We start from the raw sequence: 20,290 nt of genomic DNA, 5'->3' as shown, positions 1-20,290 counted from the left end.
TTGATTGCTTTCTTTCAGCTGTAATCAAATACCCTGACAAAAGCAACTGAAGGGGAAAAGGGCTAATCTTGGTTTATGTTTCCTGGAATGTAGTCATCATGACAAGGAAGCCATGGCAGCAGATTCGGACACCATGGTGACTGGAGCAGGTGGGGGGCTGGAGCAGGTGGGGGGCTGGAGCAGGTGGGGGCTGGAGCAGGTGGTGACTGGAGCAAGTGGGGGGCTGGAGCAGGTGGGGGGCTGGAGCAGGTGGGGGCTGGAGCAGGTGGTGACTGGAGCAGGTGGTGACTGGAGCAGGTGAGGGGCTGGAGCAGGTGAGGGGCTGGAGCAGGTGGGGGGCTGGAGCAGGTGGGGGGCTGGAGCAGGTGGGGGGCTGGAGCAGGTGGGGGACTGGTCACATTGCATCCACACTTAGGAAGCAGGAAAACAAAACAAAACAAAACAAAAACAAACAGTAAGTGGTGCCAGGCCATAAAATCTCAAGATCTTACCCCAGCGACCTACTTCCTCCAGCAAAACATGACTTCCTAAATGTTTCACAAACTTCCCTAATAGCGCAACTAGCTGAACCAGTCAATCATTAGAACACATGAGCCTACCAGGACTTTTAATTTTCAGAATATAACATGTATATAATAAAGTAGAGAAAACCTTCAGAGGTCTTATTTCTACTCACTAATGTAAAAAAAAAAAAAAAGTGGCCTAGAACAACTTTCAAGGAGAGGTTGAAATGTGTGAGCATCAGGATTTATTTCCTACTACTGTGATAAGAAATAAGAATGTAAAAAATGTTAAGTGAGCATCTGATACTACAGCAGGAAATATCCAGGTGTTTCATCACTGGGAACTATTCATTGAGCCTCTCTTACATCTCGGAGAGCCTATGGGGTAGTCAGATGAAGGGTTAGGACAGACATGGCTCCCAGCATCTGCTACATGGTGTGGATATCACCATCTGCCTTTGCATAACGAAGGGATGAAAGTATCAGAGAAGCCAGGCAAATGGCAGCCTGGCAAATTACCTTCACAGAGCCAGCAGGCAGTAAGTCTAGAACTCTGACCTCAAGACCCGTGTTCTTTTGATGTGACAGAATTTCCAGAGTCACTATGCAAGCAAGTGGCAGAAACTCCAGGGACTTGTATTCTGGAATCTAGTGAAAGGTCTACAAAGAATAAAAATAGTGTTGAAATTCCCTAACACATGTTGGTGTGCTAATGAGTGTTTTTTTTTTTTTTTTTCTTTTTAATCTGAGAAGAGAGCCTATCGTTTTTGTTAGATTCTCATTGAAAGTATGTCTACAAAGAGCTGGTGCTTTGGGTAAGTCCTTGAGTGCTATGGGGAAGTACATCTTATCATGACCATGGCTGTTCGCATTTGTTTTCGCAAGTCCTTGGGAGGGAACATGCTAGGCAGCCCAGGTTGCTGGGCATCAGTGTGAGAAGACTGAAGATAGGGAGAGTGGCACTCAAAAGAAATATAGTATTTCATATAGTTAATACTACATTGTCAAAAACGTAGGGCTGCCATCTGCTTCCTGCATGGTTAATGCTTGAATGCTGTCCCAAATGCCCACACAGGTTGGTCTTTCTGAGTGAAAAAGTGGACGTGTAGGGGTGTGTTTTGTTTCACTAATGGTGAACAGAAAATGGTGCAATTAGCTTCATGTCTTGCTCAGATTGGCTGTGGCCCTTGTCCTAGCGTGGAGGACACTCATTGCAAGAGAAGCAGAAGCCACGTCTGGGGCAAAGACTTAGGTAGAGTTGGCTTCCGGCCTCGCTCCTGCTGCCAGTGGCCTCCTCAGCATCCTAAGGTAATTGGCTGTTCTCAGCTAAATGTGATTCTGTCTGTGGACTTGGCATAGGGTGGCCAATCGGAAGCAGCGGGGGAGCAATGACTGCTACTCAGAGGTGAGGAGACCATGTCTGTAAACTTCCAGATGGGCTGAGGAGTGAGTGTCATCCTGGGGAAACTCACTGTGACTTGTGTATTACTGTTGTTCCTGACTATTTTCCCATTTCCTCCCTGCTCTGACACAGTTGCACGTAACTCTTACAGATCTGGGTGACTGGTTTGTGACATTGTCTATCATATTCTCTAATCCAAAATATCTTATTCCTTCAGTGCAGAATATGTTAGCCTGGATGAGTAACTTTCAAAGACAATATTACTGTTCTTTTGCTAAGCATCTTTAAATACAGAAAGCAACAACAATGCCTCCAGCTCTTTTATTCTGGGAAATGTGATTTAACCAAGCCCATGTTTAGCGTAGCATAAGCTGGAGAAACAATTAGAGATGTCACATATATTTGCATTTTTGATAACATTTGCAATGTAAATGGCAGAATAATGGAAGACTTTGGGAGAAGCATTTGTTCCCTTCTGTGCTCCATGTACTTTTTACAGAGGACACTGATTTGATGAAAGTAGATCCAAACAGAATAGATAATAGAGGTGAGAATGTTATTTTAATTTTGGATTAATGCATTCCTATTTTATTGGGTAGGAAAGCATAGAATAAATGTCACCCAAGTGACAGGTGCTAGTGACTTTCGCATATGTGCGAGTGCTTATCTGAGATTGTGTTAGTTGGTGCAGGGAAGGAGTTTCTCTTCAGAGGATAGTCATGCTCTGGGTGTTTGTGTCTGTTTTCTGACTTCAAATCCACGTGTCGGGTGTCCGGGCGACAGTGCAGGGGCCTCTGGGGATGTCTGGTGAACTGTTTCTAGGATATCTATGGCAGTGGCATTTCTTGTGTATATATTTGTTTTCTGGGGTGTATGAGTGGCTGTTTACTGGGAATGAGGATTTAAAAATCATAATCTCTTCTAATTAGAAAGGCCTTTACAGGTCATTGATTGTCACCTCCTATATTCATAATCTCCTGACTGTTGGGAGAATAAAAGACTAAGCTGGAATACATAGCAAAAATGAGAGTTCCTTGGTAAAGCAGGATTTGATAAGTTGCCACCAGACACCTGGCACAATTCTAGACCCAGTGGAGTAATGGTGGATAAGGCATTCCCTTTCCTGGGAAGACTTTGTCCTCAGGAAGGCTTGGTGTGGGACAAAGACAACAGTTCGATCTACACTGTTTTAACTTTGTTAAGTTGTGTGGAGAAAAAAAAATTCAGGATTCATGGGAAGCATAGAACAGGACAGCCAGGACGGATTGTAGGAGGAGGGGCGGTTGGAGCAGGAAGTGGCAGTTGAAGAGAGAGCGCTGGTCACCTTGTACAACAGTGCTGTTTGGTGCTGCCCACATCTGTGAACAGTGCTCAGCACTGCCTCCCACTGCACAGGGGAGTGGATTCTGGTTCAGTCTCCCACCTTGCCCAAGGGAGGTGTTTAACGACCCCACTTCCCCCTGCAGTGGGGTTCCAGGGCACCTCACCAAACTACACAGTTGCAGCTTCTGTGTGATATCTTCTTCAGGCTAGCCCTTCTCATAAAACGTATTCTGGTAGTCTAAATAAATGTTTGTGTTTTATGATAAACCAATGGCCAGAACAAAGATGGATAACATTTTACCCCAGAAACTTTTGATCTGCTAACAATAAGAAAACATTCTCAGGTTGGTGCATTGTTGGAATTCTTTTCTGAGATGAGTCTCTGCTATAGCACAGGGCCTTGGAGTTCTTTGTTTGCTCTCTGAACAAGGGATCAGACTCAGAAGTGGAGTTTTAGACTGGGCCTGGGGCTGGCAAGTCACATGGTTGCTGGCTGCTCACATATTCAGGCACATGCCTGTCTGACTTCAAGGAAGAGTGGGAAACAGTCTAGCTGTCTGCTGAGAAGGAAGAAAGAATGCATCCTGGAGAACACTTGGCAGTCCCTACCACACGAGGCTGTCCTTTTGCAATACCCAAAGGGGATCACAGCAGTGCCTTGGGTTTGACATAGGGAGCTAGCTACATTTTTTTTTTTTGTTTTTTGTTTTTTTTTTTAAGAAAGGGAGTTGGATGACACAAGATATTGCAGATGGATAGAGTAACTTCTTTTGCACTAAGATGTGAACTAATTGCTATGACAGTACAGATGTCTTAAATTTCAGCGAATTTTCATTCTGTTCTGTATCTTATAAACACTGAAAATCATTGAGAGAAAAATCCCACAATCATTTATATTTCAAAACTGTGATATACTGTGAACCAGATGGGAAGAAACTCCAGTACAGACAAAGGTCTGTGCTAGCATTATTATAGTTATATGTAAGTTCTTTTATGAATCTGTACATGATACCTTTCTTTTCTCTCATGCTGAATGCTGGCCTGTATCCTAACTATCCTCCTAGTCTCTGGCTTACAAACTATCTCTGAGAGATAAAGAGGTGTTACCACTGGTGACCTGGAGAAAATGGTGTCATCTGCTGACAAACAGAATTTTCAAATACTCAACTATCAGGTGGGGCGAACCTTGTGGTTTATTGTGTAAAATAGTGACAATACTACTAGAAAGAGAGAAAATATATTCCTGCTCATATCCTTGGACAAAAGATACTCATTTTGTAGGAATCCACTGGTACTCACACTCTCTTGGTTGACCCTTTTCTGACCCACTTGTCCAGAGTTGAACATTCCTTCCTTTGTATCCACATTGTCCCTGGAAAGTATCCAATTGTAATAATATATTTTTATATCCATCTTTACTCTCTGATGACAGTGAAAACGTCCTTGTTCCTCATTTACTATTTTTTAATACCTCTTTCAAGTTCTTCCTTTCTCTTTTCAAACTCAGCAAGTATTTGCTGAATAAATGAACGAATGGGTTGATGACTGAAAACCAATAGCTCATATCTGCTGTTAATTGGAGAAAAGATGCATTGTCAAGTGTTCAGTGCCTCTCCTATTCTTTGCTGACTTCCTCTTTCCTTTGGGTACCAGACCTTGGATCTGGAGACCCACAGTTTCCTGATCTTACTGCCTAAGCCTGCATGCATGACTGCCTCGTCTACGCGAGCAGACACACTTCCAAAGTCTCTGCACACATTTGTACTGCCCTTCCTGGCAAATGATGTTCAGGAGGCTTGGCATTGCTAAGGAGAGGGCCAGTAGAGAAAAATGCAAGGAGCATGGCCTATTTTCAGGAGATTTTTCTTTCATGACAGTCTGTGAGGAGTTGCCAGATTTGGATGACCTCTAGCATAAAAATAGTAACTTCCAGCATAGAAAGCTCCAGCGAATGAATACATGTAAAGCATTTAACATAAGACTTGGCACTGAGTAGGTACTCCATCAAGACTGGCCAGTCTTTCTAAGCCTTCACTGTGCCTGTCATTTCATTATGATGCAGGCTGTGTGCCAGGACCCTTTCTAGTCACATTCTGGAGGACGGGAAAATAATGACAGGTCCATACCTTGTGTTGCATCAAAATTTGTGAGCATTAGTTGTCAAGCCCAGGATCATTTGTTACCCATAGCAGTGCGTCTTTTCAATAACACCCTGAAGAAAAAAACTCAAGCCATAGCTTGCCGACAGCCATTGGCTGGGCTTCCTTATAAGCATTCTGAAATGAGAAGTTGGCCTTTTCAAAAATGGTTGAAAAAGCCTTCACAAAATGGTTGTCTCCGCATAGTATGTAACTGTTGAAATCTAGAAATTCTAGCTATCCCCAAAGTTAATAAAATAGCTTGACACAGGAAGCTCTATGATGGATGGCAATGGATAGCCCAACACTGTTTTATTCTCTCTCATACACTGTTTCTCTGTAAAGGCCAAGAAATTAGAGAAGAGGTTTCTTTTCCCCTTCCAGCCTGCACAGGATAATTATGTATTATTAATAATGCAGCAGCACAAATGATATTAAATGAACTACATTTGTTAATGCAGATCTTATCTAACTGCTTTCTCCATCAGTGGGCTGCTTCTCATCAGGGGGTACTAATTAGCTGTAATATGTAGAAAGATGGGACAGAAATCCAATCAGATAAATGGGATCTATTTGGAGAGATCCAGGAAGGAGGCGGAAAGGCATTCATGATTCTGGTAGAGTTATGACAAAGAGCGAAAATAAAGATTTTGACTTTTTCAACTCTGCTTACGTTTTGTGGCCACAGGAGTTAAAACTGTTCCTAGATCACCCAAGCTACAAAAGCCTGCAAATCACTGTATCCATCATGACTCTAATGGCATTGTACTTTGCAGTAATAAAACTACACCTGGCTCTATAAAAGTCCTATATGGTTCACAAGGCCTTTGCAAACACCAAACCTCACATATTAGGGTACTAGGTGATGCCAGCCAGGTCTCCTCAGCTAATGTGGAGTTGAAGGGAACACTTGGGTTCTGGATGTTCTTGGAAGAAGAATCACCATGAGCCCTTCAGTGATTTTCATTTGTTAAAACCCAGGCCGCCAGTAAATAAGGCCTGCTAGACTCTTGCCCTTTATTGACTTCTCAAGAGTCCAGGTTGGATGATAGATAAGACAGATCCATCTTAAATATCCCATCATCTATGCTGGGTGGGTGCTTGTCCCAGTACCAAATATTATAGAGATACTGTGCTCCTTGCTCTGCTCACTTGAGCTAGTCTTAGGTGATTCATTCACAAAGTAAGTGGCTTACCCATCTAGGACACATTGCTTATGGATCTTGAGGCACTGAGACAATGGCAAGATTTGAAAGAGAAAGCCGCCAATTCTCTTGGAGAAAGCAAGTATAAAAGTGAAGTATTTTGTTGGGGCCACTTCAGTTCTTGGGAGGGGAAGGACTTGGTATGCATTGCTCAAAAACTCTTAACTGTACCGGCCATTGCTGTTGATTGCTTTGCTTTGCTTTTTTTTTTTTTGCCTGCCCCTTTATAGAGGTCATGACACATGAATCTGATATGCATGGGTGAGGCTTGACTTCTATAAATCAGTGAAAGAGTTTTCTGGTAAATGCTTCTCCATCAAGCCAGTGTATGCACAGTCAACATCTGAAATTCCCAGGGAAACAGGGTTGGATTTGAACTTTTGAGGGTTTGAAAGTTATATTCTGAATCCTTATCAAGGATCATGAAAGCAATTATTATTTGGCAGTACTGTGTTTGAATCGTCTGAGTTCAGGCTCTGCTTTTTAAAACATGACTCATCATTAATTGTTACAGGCTTGATGTGGCCTCGAAGGATGACACCAGCTGTGATTCCTCCCCCCAGATCACTGCAAACTAGTGGTAGTGTGACCTGATAGAACAGAATGAGACCAGGTGCCTCAGCAGCCTGCAAATATTCAATACCTTCCCTCACAAAGTCACGATGAAAACTCGGGAAGCACCATTATAATATCAAATCATGCGGACACCCAGGGAAATATATTTGTATGCCTCATGACAAACATTGAAAGGAAACTTGGGACTACTATTTACATTTATATACACTTATATCATGTAATTAAAGCCAACAGATAAACACATCAATATGATAAAACAGATGTAAAAATACATAGATAGACGTCTTGCACGGAAGCCTTGATATTGCATCCAAATGAAATCCTATATTCCAAATATGCCCCGCAGGAGTTTTGCTCAAGGCTATGCTTAGGTATACTTGAAAATTCCCGATAGTGAATCACCAGGGAAAACATGTTCTTTTACAGATAATTGCTACTGGCAGCCAGAGACCTAGAGAATTTGATGTGCAGTAATGTGACCTGACTATGTATTAAACTTTTTTGAAGGACATGTGTAAAGTAATTTTTATGTCTCGCACATACCTTCCCCTTTTCCTCCCTACTTAGTAGCACATTTTAAAACAAATTTCCTATTTTTTTTTAGTGCATCTGCTGCATTTTATTCTAATAGTTTAAAATCATAAAACTTATCGGTATTGTTTTGTTCTTCAAAGAAGGCAAAGTAATCTAGACACAGGGAAGTCCCATCTGCATTGTAAGCAGCGCGCAAACAATGTGAATCTCTATTCCTGACAATGAACTCCAGGAAAAGTGTGAGAAATAATAGTTGCTTGTTCACAGATAAGAGAAATTAGGCACGAGCCGATTCCTCTAATGTTGGAAGGTATCTCTGCTGCTATTTAAGGCAGTAATCACCGGCTTTTCATTACATCTGGGAATGCTTAGGAGAGGGTTCCTGAGGTATCTTAAATATTCTGCCTCAGAAGCTGTAATTAATAACTTGAAAAAATTATAAATTGGCAAGGACACATATGTGCAATGATACAATTCAGTGAACAAGTATCATCGCTGCTAATTACTTTGGTTCTATTTTTTCAATGTTACTGTGCCGTCCTCATTTTATTGTTCGGTATTAACATGTAAACCTTAATTAAGCATAATGTCAGAAGGTTCCAAGAACATTACTAAAGATTTCACAAGGTATTTCTGAGGCTTGTTTGGAAAGAATGTCCAGATCAACCAGGGAGTATAATCTCCAAATAATAAGCTTTTGTGCTGAGAGTTTCGAGACCTATTATAGACTGACATTGGAAATTAGCTTTTAAGAACAAAAATCCAAAGGTGGGCGGAGATGAAATCACATTGGAATGCAGTACAGAAATCTGGTGTGGGAACAGACTGCAAACTGGGAATGTCACTTCAGTGTCTTTGGTGACAGCCAGCAGTTCCTAGATTTACATGCTTGTATTCTGGTGTCAGGAAGATGAACGTGCATAATGACAACTTATCAGGAAAATGATACATTCCTGGTTTCCATTAAGCTCATTAAAAGCCAAATTCCTTCTTCAGATATGCAAATGGGTTGTCTATAGAAATCCATGAACAAGGGATAAAATTTGGGTTGTGTTCCTTAAACTGCTGCAAAGAAAGTAAGCATACATGAAAAAGTCTCCACGCCTCATGTATTACCTAAGGCATGTCATTGTACCAATTCCTTCTTATAGCTCTGCTTTCCTAGGAACAGTTAGTACAAGGAAAACAGGTGAACTGAAGAGGATGGTTCCGCTCTGCGTTCATTTCCTGCAAAAGATGTGGTGGGCGAAAATCAAGGTGAGGCTGGCATCGTGGAGAGGCTTAGTCCTTCAAGGTTTAGGTGGCCCTAAAGTGCCCTAGACACAGTTAAGCTGTCCTGAGTCACCTGAGCCATGACGGGGAAAGAAGAGTCTGAGGCAGACATTCCAAGCCAGCTGGGGACAGAACACTGTGTCTTTTGAGTTCTCATATGCAAAGAATCTAGGGCTATCTGGCACATGAGTGCTCACTGTTAGTGTTTTTCCAGTTCTGGAAAATTCTTTCAGGATCTCACTCATTTGTGATTTATGCCAAAGGCAAGGTTTTATGCTCCGCAGTGAAGGCATTCTGTTCCTTTTGGTTAAACTTTATTAGAAAAATCACTCTTAAAAACACATACAAAACATGATGAAAAAGTAATCTATAGCACACCCCTCTCTTGTCTCAAGCAGAGCTTGCTGTACTAAAATTCAGTAAAAAGAGGTTTGGCTTTGTCGGTTTGTGTTCATTTGGAATATGTTCTCCTTGAGGGTGGGGAAGAGATTATTTTATAAGTTCATAGACAAATGAGGGGCACCTCATAAATGTTAAAACAATCTTAAGACAGATTGAATTTATGGGATAAAAAAGAGTATATAAAGTATATAAAGGAGAGAAGCCAGCCTTTATTAAAGACAATTCACTACGTAAAAATGAAAAACAGGCTTCTTAACATATGCCAACTAAATTTCTGTTTGAAAAAAATAAACACATGTGTAAATTTTATTAAAATTCTGCTTCTAGTCACCCAAATCATTTAAAATATGTCACAAACAAAACAAAGAAAGCCCAAAAAGCCAGTGAGCAACCAGACAGACAAATCAAAGACAAACTAAGGTAAATGTAAAAATGTGACGAGAAGTTTTTAAACTATATTCCAGTATAAGAAAGAAGCAAAAGCCCCATGTTACTCTTTACTGATTTCTACAGCTAATTTTGTCTTTTTTTTTTTAACAGGATTTTACTCTGTAACCCAGGCTGTCCTGGAACTTATTTAGTTCAGCCTGACCTTGAACTCTCAGCCATCCTTCTGCCTTCACTTCCCAAGTGCAATAGCCACCATGCCCAGCTCAATCTGTACAATTTAAATGCTTCTGTTAGCTGAATGATGAGGGTAAAAAGAAACAGGTGACATTAATTTTAAATAACATTCTATTTTACCAATATATCCATAATGTTTTCATTTTGCATGTAATCTATATAAAAAGCTATCAAGGAAATACTTCACATTTATTATTTTTTCTGTGCTAAGTCTTTGGAACCTAGTATGCATTTTGCAATTACAGTGCCTTTCAGTGTGGATTGGCTACATTTAAAATGTTTCATAACCTCATGTGGTGAGTAGATATGGGAGTCTCCATATAGTTCCAGAATGAGATATGTGGGGAGCTGTGGAAAGTCGGCAGGGCAGTATCTATTGGCCTCGCTAAGGAGCTGGGCTTTGAGCCTCTACTTCAAAAGAGGTTTTACTAGGGCCTTTGACTTCTTGGTCATAGGTAGTAGATGCATCACCATTCCTGTTTGTTAATTTTTCTCTTAAGTGTGCTTGAGAAACTGTGTGCCTTTCTGATGCTTTTGTCATGGGGTCTGTTCTGTCAGAACAAATGGAAATTGGCTTTGGAATTCATGTGCCTGAAGAAAACTCATCTTGACAGCTGCAGGGGCAGATTCAAGCACACACAGGTGAAAGGAGGCCTCCTGGGATGTTTTTTAATACCAGAAGTAGAAAAAAGGAGATAGAGGAATGCCTCCTCATAGTGCTAGATGAGACAAACAGGTGGCACAAGGAAGAAACAAATAAAGATGAAGGAGAGAGCAGCAGGTTAAGGCCTGAGGCAGAGCAAATACAAGATTCAGTGGCTGCAGGTTCAAGCCCGAGGCAGGATAATAGAGCTGACGGCTGCAGGAAGGAAATCAGATCTGTCAAGAGCACAGTTCATCCATGAATGTATACAGTGGGGTCCTGCAGAAAGCCCTGCCTTGTCTGCACTGTTCTTCATCTTCAACCACCCATGCTAGCCACACCAGTCCCAGAACAAGCTTGGGGCTCCTCCATTATTAATGAGATGTTGCCTGTATATACCTGTCTTCATAGACGCACAGCATTGCCTGTTGTTTAAATATTTCTTTCCTAACTTTCACTCTGAAGGGACACAAGCAGTCGACCTCCCAAAGCAAGAAAACATACCACAACTGGAGAAAATATGGAGAGATATAAAAATGTTCCTAAAAATATCTCCCCGTGAGGGGGACCCTACATATAAATGAGGAAATACCAATAACTTCCCTTTCAACACAAATAAATCATCACAGAGCCCAACCCTCTGCCTTCTAAAGTGAAACCTGACATTAAAACAACAACAACAAAGTATACGTGCAGAACCCATCACAGATCAGTGTTTCTTTCTCTCCCAATACTAATGTTTCTATGTCCTCACACACTCAAGAGACAGAGGCACACAGTGTGACAAAGGAAGTCTAACTTATGCTGAGGTACCTTTCGGCAGCTGTGAGAGGCTTCTGAGAGCTGCAGCAACTTGCTTTCCTCTCAGGAAATCCAACAATGTGTAGTCACACCAATGTCCTTCTGAACTGCTCTCACCAAATGTCTCAGACAATTTGTTACTCCAGACGGTTGGAGATAAAATGTGTATGGAGGAAAACTTAGAAAAATCACCCAGGTAGAGACAGGTGTAGTTTCCAGAGATAATTAATTTTGCTCATATATGATCAGCTTCTCAATGTGTGTGCTGTCTAGTTTTATGACAACTTGGCACAAGTTATAGTCATCAGAGAGGCAGGAGCCTCCGTTGAGAAGATGCCTTCATAAGCTCAGATTGTGTGCAAGTCTGTAGGGCATTTTTTCATAATTAGTGATCAATGGGGGAGGGCTCAGTCCATTGTGCATGGTTCCATCCCTGGGCTGGTGATCCTGGGTTCTACAAAAAGGCAGGTTTAGCAAAGCCATGGGGGGTGCCAGTAAGCAGCCCCCTTCATAACCTCTGCATCAGCTCCTGCCTCCAGGTTCCTGCCCTGTTTGAGTCCCTGTCCTGACTGAATAGAAATGTGAAAGTTTAAGCCAGATAAATCCTTTCCTACCTAAGTTGCTTTGGTCATGATGTTTCATCACAGAAAAATTAACCCTAATTAAGCCTGTGTACTTGCACATGAATGTTAGCATGAATTCGGCTCTGGAGTCTCTTTGTGTACAAAGGTTCCCTCTTGCAAGGATTACAGTAAAAGTGGATTAAGAACTATCATAGTGGATCCAGCTTAAGTGCACTGCTTCTTTGAAGGCAGTAGCTCCAAATCCAGTCTTATTCTGAGGCTCTAGAAGTTAGGGATTCTCCACATGGAATTTGGAATCATGCATTTCAACTGCATCATTTCTCTAGAAATGCCTGTTGGTAGAGCCTAGCAGCACACCAGCTAGCACAGAGAGACAGAGCTTTAGTATCCTATCCATGATACAAAAGCAGAATTAGAAATTTTTATCCAGAACTTAAGTGGCTGACGAGAAGGATGACAATGAGTAAATTTCTGTCAAAGAACATGGCTTTGGAGGAAGAAGTGGACATGCAGCTTTGCAGACTTCCAGTGGGATCTGAGTGTGTGGTAAACCCGCATGCCAAATGTGACTGTAGGCATAGCGTGGCCATAAGTATAGTATGGCTGTAGGCATGGTGTGGCTATAGGCATAGTGTGGCTGTAGGCATAGTGTGACTGTAGGCACAGTGTGGCTGTAGGCACAGTGTGGTGTACACATAGCTGCTGCTGTGTCTCTCACATATATACCTTCTCTCTGAGGTAGGCAGGCTCTATTTTCTGGCAAGGTGTAAGTCTGAGGTAGGATGTAGACATAGAAGTATTTGTTCATTCCATGTGGTTAGCAGAGGCAAAAACTGCTGAAGAAAATTTTGAGGTTCTGGTGAGGAATATCATGGCAAGACATTGAGATCTGAGCTTACCACAATACACAGCAGCAAGGTCCCAGATGGGAAGCAGTAGTCTCCAAAATGATCCAGGATTAATGTGGAAGGTCAGGATACTAAAGACACACATGCGAATCTGGTAAGTGCCCTGTAGAGATGGAGAGTGGATAGAGACAGACTTAAGGAGGAATATAGTCCAAACTCATGTTTGCCCAACTCGCTTTCTGCCTTCTTCTTCTTTTCTTTTTCTCCTTCTTCTTCTTCTTCTTCTTCTTCTTCTTCTTCTTCTTCTTCTTCTTCTTCTTCTTCTTCTTCTTCTTCTCCATACTAATGATTGAATCTTTTGTTTTTGGCTAAGGAGAAACTGTAGGAGGGTGAAGAAAGCTTAAGATAACCAGACTTTTGAAAAGTCTGAAGAAGCCTGGTTTTAGGATACCATGAAAACCCAAAGAGGATGTATCAAGCTGGTACATGGGATCCTTTCACCAATACTCTTCATTATTGCTTCTGTACAAACTCTTCACCCATGGCCTTGGGGTTGTTGGAAATTTTATATATAAAATTTTGGAATAAATTGTTTGAAAAAGAATAATGTTGACTGTATATGCTATGTCTCCCACAGGTTGAGTATCTTGATTACTTCCAAAAAGTAAATGTTTGACATAAAATTTTCACTTATAGTTACTCAATCAATATTCACTGAGTGATAACTATATGCTAGGTATAGTCAAGTTGCCTCCATCTCTTTCCTATGTGCCTAACCAGCAACTATTTTTGTGACATCAACCTAAAAGCATCAGAAGCTATTAGTGAGAACATGCAACGTGCCAGTTTATGTGCTAAGAACTTTTACTTATGACCTTTTCTATACCCGGAATTTCCCATAAGAATACGTTTAGAATTGTGTCTACTGGCTAAATTCTGAATCATCTTACCATGAATCTTCTGCATAGTTACCTCCATGGACATTCTAGGTAGACTGTATGTAAATTTAAGCCATCACATATGAACCAGAAATAACAGAGAATAGTTTCCATGAAAACTGCTAGCAACAATAAACACATGCTAAATATGTTCAAGAGAATATGTTGCATGAGAATTGATCAGGCTAACAGGAGGGAAAAATGATAGGATGGGGAGAGTTACAAGGGATAAATTGACACTGTGACATTTTTCTGCTTGTAGCTGGGTGCTTGGAGAGAGACGGAGAGAGAGCCTTATTTCTATCATAGTTTTGGAGGTTAAGTGGTTAGGTGCCAATTTCTATTTGGCACTGGTGAAGCCATCTTAGAAAACGACATGGTAGAAATATATGAAAATGACCACATGCAAAACAAGAAACCAGAGAAATTTAGGGTTCAGTCTTTCTCTTTTATTCTACTCCCAAAAGAACTAGCTTATCCCACTGACTCAATTATTTTATATTAAGTCCTACTTTTGGAAATTTCTACCACTCCCTCCTAAAATCACACTGGGCACTAAATTTTGCACCCATGGGCCTTTGGGTATAAATCATTCACAGCACAGCCAAAGATTAAGAAGTGTTTTTTTTTTTTTTACAGTGATTGCTATATTCCTTATACTAATGGTGAAGCTGATTTCATGGGCTTATTCATCTGTCAAAATTTATTAATGTTCTGTTTTCTCTCTACTTGTAAAAGTTAAGATACATATTTACATACATGTCTGCTATTGTGGCCTAAAAAGTTGATTCAAATATCAGTGGCTTACAATGACAATCTTTTATTGTTTCTTTCCTTTCTCATTTTTTTATAGCCCATACCTATCCACGTTGGCTAGAGATTGGTTGATCAAGACAATAGTACATAGTTGGGATATTTCTTCTCTAGCTTCTTTCATTGTTCTTATACTCATAGTATGACTGGACATAAAATGAAACAAAACAAAACACTTACCAAAGTCTTGACAGAGATGCAAGGTCATGAAGAGACATGTAGTAGAACATTTACAGTCTTGGCAGTCTCAGCATGGCACTTCCATATTCATATCATTTGTTGACAACCAGTCCAAAGGCTGAGCCTAAAGTCAGAGAAGGTCAATGCTCTCTCTCCCAGAGGATGCTAAGGATGTGGATCTGGGGAGGATCTGAGGAGCTGAGACCCTCAGTTAATTCACTACAAAATGCAAAAGACTGATAGCCTTGAAGGCTTAGAGATATATGGATGTTACCACCCATAGACCCCCAGAACCCCAGACCATACTTTTTGTTCCTGGAATGCTGTTTCAGGACATCCCTGGCCTTCAAGAAGAGAGGCTTCTCCTGATATGTAAGTGAGACTACTTTTGTTAGGCTTATATCTCTCCAGTGAGGTGAGAGTGTGGGTGTGGTGTGAGAATACATGAAAGGGCAGAACACAACTCCAGTCAGGGAGAGCTAAACTATTATTGTCTCAGAAATGAGAAGAATAAAAAGCATTATCAAAGGTAATTAAAACAACATGGAGGCACTCACTCCCTTGCTTAATTTATTCCAAGCAAAGACAAAAAGGTCTTGGAAGAAAGTTTAGCGTTGGAACATTTTAAGTCAGTTTGCCTTTCTTGAACTGGATCTAATTTGTATAGTTTGGAATCATCCTGAAATTTCCCTTTGTCATCAGTGACTTAAAAAATACTGCTACCGGGCAAAAGAAATCAATGATCTCTACATTGCAGGCTGAGTAATTACATCATAATGATTTGCATTAATGAAAGGACAAGTTGGTCCAAGCCCAGATGTGCCTGTGACCACAGTTCTCTGCGACGTTGAAGTGGATTGCTGAGTTAGGAGGAATTTCACCATCAGTCGTGTGACAAAATGATTGGAGAAAAAAAAGTCTCCCCTCATCAACATCACTTAATGGCTCCTTAATGACTGACTCATCATTTTTCTCCTAGTCAAAGTAAATTTAAATTTCAAAATAAAGCAAATTTTACTGATATCGGTGGCACAGAAGCAGATGTTTCCCTGACATGTGCACACAAGCTGTTAACTGTGACCTTGCAGGAGAAAGCAGTTTTGAAAATGAGCTTTTGTCTCCCAATATGGGGAAAACAATGCTGCAGCGAAGATTTAATAAAAAGTCGTAGGTTCTCCCAGCAGCTTATTTCAGCAAAGTCAACTATTAATTAAAATAACAAATGTCAGCTGTTTCAGAGGCTGACAGCTAACGCTAGGCAGCATTTGCTTACCTTGACGCACGGGATGCGTGGGACAAGGGATAGATCCATAATTCATCCTACGTATGGCTCTCTCATGCCCTGATATAGTGATAATGCCGTGATAAATTAGCTCCTGTTCAGCAGTTTCGTTAGCAGAAGTACCTGGGGATTGAGAAAAAAAAAATAGCTAGAGAGAGCCTTTTGGCAGACTGAAGGAATATATACTTGAACAGCTTGACAGAAAGTTTCATGAAATTCCTGAACTTGAGAACCAAGAGAAAACAGGTGGGGAAAATGTAAAACTAGGCGAGGGAGCGATGAAGAGACTAGAGCAGTGTGTTCCAGACTGCTTGTGGCATGGCGAGGAAAGGATTTTGAAGTAGAGGAAGCGTTGCATCACCGCTAGGAAACCGGGGGAGAGCAGTAATGAAGAAGCAAGGGGGTCGGTTTTCACACAGGGACTCATGGTAGGGAGGGAAGGAGGGACCACTGGCAAACGGCCTCTTCTGTCACTTCTAAAGTCAAAGACTTAAGAGCTTGAGGCAGATGAGGTGACACATGCGGAAGTGGATTCTAGGCTGTTCTCTCATGTGCTGATGTAGGTGAGGAAAAGTTCTGCTGGCTCCAGGAGACGGGTGGCACGGGAGTCTGTTTGCCCGTCTTTGGTTCAGTTCACTCGGTAATGCATTTATTGTAAAACTGAAGCAAGAAGAGAAGCCCTCCATGCTAAGACATTGTGAAACATATATTGAAAGCCTGACCGGGTGAGAAGTGGAAAGGAGACCAGGAGGATGAGTCTGGGCTAAGGGAATTTGATATATTGGGTGGCGTGAAAAGCAATGAGCTGTTAGAACAGGTGCGCCTGGAAAATGAAAGGTAATTTTTACTTCTTGAGATATTTCAGAAGGCAGAACAAAGGCATGGGTTCCCCAGTTCATTTAGTGTTTGCTTGCTTTGATTTCTATGGGGGTTTCTCTTCCGTTGCATTTTATGGTACCTGGAGTACAATCCAGTCCCTCCAGAACGCTATGCAAGTGCACTTCCACAGAGCCACAACCATCGTGCCTAGATTTCTTTTTAAAATGCAAAGAAATCAGGCTTTCTGGTACACACCTGTGATTTCTGCAAGAAAGATTTCAGTGCTGGGAGAATAACATAGTCCTTGAAGACCAGCCCAGGCTGCAGAATGAGACCCTGTTGCAAAATGACCTAACAAATAAAAAAATAACTAGCCAACCAACCAAACAAACAAACACAGAAAACAAGCAACCAGGTAGAAACAACTTAACATATACCTGACTCCATGAGGTACCAACCTTGCATTTTTTTTTTTTTCTTGTAAGATCTATCATGGGTTTGTGTAGTCTAGACTGGCTTCAAACTTGCTACGTAGCTGTGGTATCTACTAGTTTTGAGTCAACTTAACACAAGCTGAGGTCATCTGAGAGGAGAGGACCACAAATGAGAAAATGCTCCTATAAGACCCGGCTGTGGGAGAGCCCAGCCGCTGTGAGTGCTACCACTCTGAGCTGGGGATTATAAGAAAGGAGACTGGGCAAGCCATGTGAGCAAGGCAATAAGCAGTACTCTTCCATGGCTTTTACAGCAGTTCCTGCCTCTGGGATTCTGTGTTTGTTTGGGATGTTCCCTGAATTCTTTCATGAAGTATAGTGATATGAAAATTTAAGCCAAATGAATCCTTTCTCCCAAAGTTGGTCACAGTGTTTCATCACAGCAGTAGAAACTCTACCTAGACAGGAGTAATGGCTGATTTTGAACATGGAGTCATCCTCGTTCAAATCCTTTGGTGCAGGTGTAGACCACCACACTCGACTCTGAGGATATCTGAACAAGTTGTAGAGGAACCTTATACATGTGAAAACTCATTATTATTTCAACATGAGTCAACACTTCATACAGTGTGGTCTAGTTCACTGGTCCAAAATGAGTCAATAACAGAGTCCAGTGAAGGCTTTGAGCATCATTCCTGTTCCTCATTATCTTCTCTTCCCCTCATTGGCCTGGGGGCTTCTACTAAAAATTGGGCCATAGAAGAAAAGTATTTGGCATTCGTAAAAATGAAGCACATGCAAGGCACTTAAAGGAGTCTTTTGGTCATGGACATCATTTCAATCAAGTTTAAAAGCTTGTCCCAAATTAATGACTATAATCAATATCCAAGACAGAAAGGAGGATGAGCCAGTTTAGATGAAATCCCATCTGACCCTTCATTAAAAATACAAAGCAAGCAGATCTTTGCAAAAATTACAGGAGAATCAGCAGGCCTCATAATCATATTTCTTGTTGGAGGCCAGAATTCCTAGGAAATGGTGCCTTCTGGCTCTTAGTATAAACAGGAAAATGCTTACTTCCAGAGATTCCTTTTCAAGGTACCATGCATCAAAAGGATAGAGAACTACCTGCTGGCCCATGCTGGATCCACAACAGAACTGTCAGTTTTTGTGTTCAGAATTTGTCTTGAGCAGTCTTTGTTTATATGCATAAAGAAAAACATCTTATCATTCATATTCCATTGAAAGAAAGCCTTTCCCAGAGCCTTCTTATCATTTGTATGTGTGTGCCAAATGTGTAAGTGTTTATATGTGTGGCGTGTGGGCTCGTGTGCATGTGCAGAGGAAAATGTCATGTGTCTTCCTCTACCATTCTCCACATTATGCCTTTGAGGCTGAACCTGTAATCCCTGTTTTTTCAGGTAGGCTGGCAGCTAGCAGGTTCCAGCCATCCCCTCGTCCCTGTTCCTCTCAGTGCCAGGGTTACAGGTATGTGTGGAACCACATCACATGGGTGCTGAGATGGGAGTGGTCTCCAAGTTTGTGGTGCAAAGTGCTTTTAACTACTTAGTCATTCCTGGCTCCCTGTAGTCCTCATTGTCTCACTTTCACGTTGCTAAACACCATGAGAGTGTCCAGAGTGTCACGGCCAGCCGAGTTTAGGCCTCCTGCTATGTACTCTCTGGGTACTGGGGAGAAAGCATACTGCTACTGAGAGCAACCTAAATATCAGGTCATTTCTGCTTCCTCTCTCTTCTCTGTCTTGCAAAGCTTCTGTAATACTAAGTTGTCCCATTTGATGGGTGATTTGCTTTCGCACCGTGTTGCCATTAGCACTTGTCCCCGCATAGCTTCTTCTCCCTCAAGGGGCTTTTCCACTAGAGTTCAAATCCATGACAAAGCATGGGCTGCAACTCTAATGCGCGATAAAATATGCAGAAGGAAAAAAAAACAAAGTTGGAATGCCATTGAAAAACTAGGACATGGCTATCTTTTGTGTTGAATTTATTTAAGGAAGAAAACTGAATTCTGTCACCGTTGCAGTTTGTGAATGCTTTACTGTGGTATAATCGCCAAGGAATTAATGTGATTTAGTAGCCACAACAATAAATATAGCCTTGACAAGGCGATTATCCCATAAGACTAAAATCATGATATAGCATAAATCAATACCAGCCCTAAGTATGTCTCTGGAAGGAGTACATATTTCTACATTTGCTGCTAGATGTTGAACTAATTTTGGAATTAGAAGCTGTATGAAATACGAACGCTATTTTTCTAAGTGAAAAATTACAGAATATGTATGGTGATTGCTCAGAATATATACTATTCACAAAATGAGTGGTGCAGAAGCAGTCAAACTTTGAAAGCTGGTTCAAGTACAAACCTATGTTGTTGAGAGGAACTCTCTCCAAGCGTCAGACAGAGCAGCGCTCCTTCAGGATCTGCTGCTCCAAGAGCCTAAATTGCCCTTTTTGTAGTGACTAGCCCTTTCCAGTCCTTTCTGTGAGGACAAATTGACTCTTTGCCCTATCACAGAGAGCCATGCTTAGTGGGAAGTCCCCCTTAGGGCCTTTTGTGGCTGGAATTGAGTCACGAAGAAAAAAAAAGCAGTATTGATCAAAAACAATCCGGCTTCATTCTCCCAGTCATGTTTTCCTGGGGATATAGGCACTTCTTGACTTTAAAAGGTCAATATTAGTGACTCTCAGTAGTCCTTTAAAAAAGCGAATCCCATTTGAGCTGGCTTTCCCGGAAGTCCTCTTGTGTACTTTTCAATGTCTTGATGCCCCTTGAGGAATCAAGTAGGAGTGTACTTGGCATTGGAAGTATGGAACCAATGATCAGCCCTCACTGTTACCTCTGGTGCAGTCCAAGGAGACCCTCCTGTGCCTGGGTTACTTGTTCTGCAGGCTCAGAGCTAAGTAGCTCTGAGGCTGGAGACCCACCATCTCAGCCTCCAGAGAAGC

The sequence above is a fragment of the Meriones unguiculatus genome, chromosome 10 (assembly GCF_030254825.1).
Source record: "Meriones unguiculatus strain TT.TT164.6M chromosome 10, Bangor_MerUng_6.1, whole genome shotgun sequence".
NCBI lineage: Eukaryota > Metazoa > Chordata > Mammalia > Rodentia > Muridae > Meriones > Meriones unguiculatus.
The sequence above is the reverse complement of the archived record's forward strand: the minus strand, read 5'-3'. Positions refer to the sequence as shown.